At 30.8% G+C, this 1,195-nt stretch overlaps 1 non-coding gene across 1 annotated transcript; it reads left to right on the top strand.

Moving 5' to 3' along the window:
* Positions 1 to 769: 769 nt before the first annotated feature.
* Positions 770 to 876, top strand: LOC126010509 (U6 spliceosomal RNA). The gene has a single exon (XR_007496534.1). It is a non-coding gene; the product is annotated as a U6 spliceosomal RNA (small nuclear RNA).
* The last annotated feature ends 319 nt before the right edge of the window (positions 877 to 1,195 follow it).

The following is a 1,195-nucleotide window of genomic DNA, read 5'->3' as shown; positions in this document are numbered from 1 at the left end:
GTTTTAATTATAAAGGGGTGTAGAATATTGTATGATTATCATCTTTCCTTTGACTGATGTGATATATTTTGTTGAGTAATTTGAATATATTGAACCACCCTTGCACCCCGGATAAAACCCACTTGGTTATGATATGTTTTTGATGTTTTGTTAATTTTTTTGCTAGGATTTTATTAAGGAATTTTTGCATCGATGTTCATCGGTGAGCTTGTTCTGTAGTTTTCTTTCTTGGTAATAGCTTTAGGGATGGGTGTAATGTTAGAAAGTATTAGGGAGAATTGCCATCTATTTGTTATATTGGAACAGTCTAAATATCAATGTAGTAACTTTTCTCTGAATGCTTGATAAAACTCACTTATAAAACATGTGGCCCTAAACTTTGATTCTTGGGGAGATTCTTAATTAGAGTTTATTTTCCTTACTTGTTTTTGAACTGTTTAAGCTTTGTACTTGCTCTTTACTCAGTTTTATACTTTTTTAATAAAATTATACATTTCTAGAAATCTGTCCCATTTCTTCTAGGTCTAGCTTAACAGTACAATTTTTCACAATAATTTCTTATGATGTCTTGAATTTCTGATGGTTCTGTTGTAATTTCTCCTCTTCTGTGCCTAATCAGTTTTATTTGAGCATTTTCTCTTTTTCCTTCTTGTGAGTCTTGTCAATGATTTGTCTACTTATTTTTTTAATAAAAAAAAGTTCCTAGTTTTGCCTCTATCACCCTGATCCTTAATATACAAAAAGAAAAAAAGAAAAAAAAAAAGAAAAAGTGCTCGCTTCGGCAGCACATATACCAAAATTGGAATGATACAGAGAAGATTAGCATGGCCCCTGCGCAAGGATGACACGCAAATTCGTGAAGCATTCCATATTTAAAAAAAAAAAAAAGAAAAAAAGAAAAAAAGAAAAAAAAAGATAAATAGTTCCTGGTTTCATTCATTCTTTGTATTGTTTTTCTATTTCTATATTGTTGATTTCCTCTGTTTTTTTATTTTTTCTTTTCTCCTGCTTTTGCTTGGGTTCCTTTGCTATTTGCTTTCCAGACATTTACAGTGTGCTTTTAGGTTGTTGAATATGTCTTTTTATTTTCTCCTTCTGTAGGCCTGTATCACTATGAGTTTTCCCCTAATTACTGCTTTTGCTGTGTCCCATAAATTTTGGTAATCTTTTTCTTCAAAATCATTAGTTTCAAGGA

The sequence above is a fragment of the Suncus etruscus genome, chromosome 5 (genome assembly GCF_024139225.1).
Source record: "Suncus etruscus isolate mSunEtr1 chromosome 5, mSunEtr1.pri.cur, whole genome shotgun sequence".
Classification (NCBI taxonomy): Eukaryota; Metazoa; Chordata; class Mammalia; order Eulipotyphla; family Soricidae; genus Suncus; species Suncus etruscus.
Note: the sequence above shows the minus strand (reverse complement) of the source record. Positions and strands in the feature narration are given on the sequence as shown.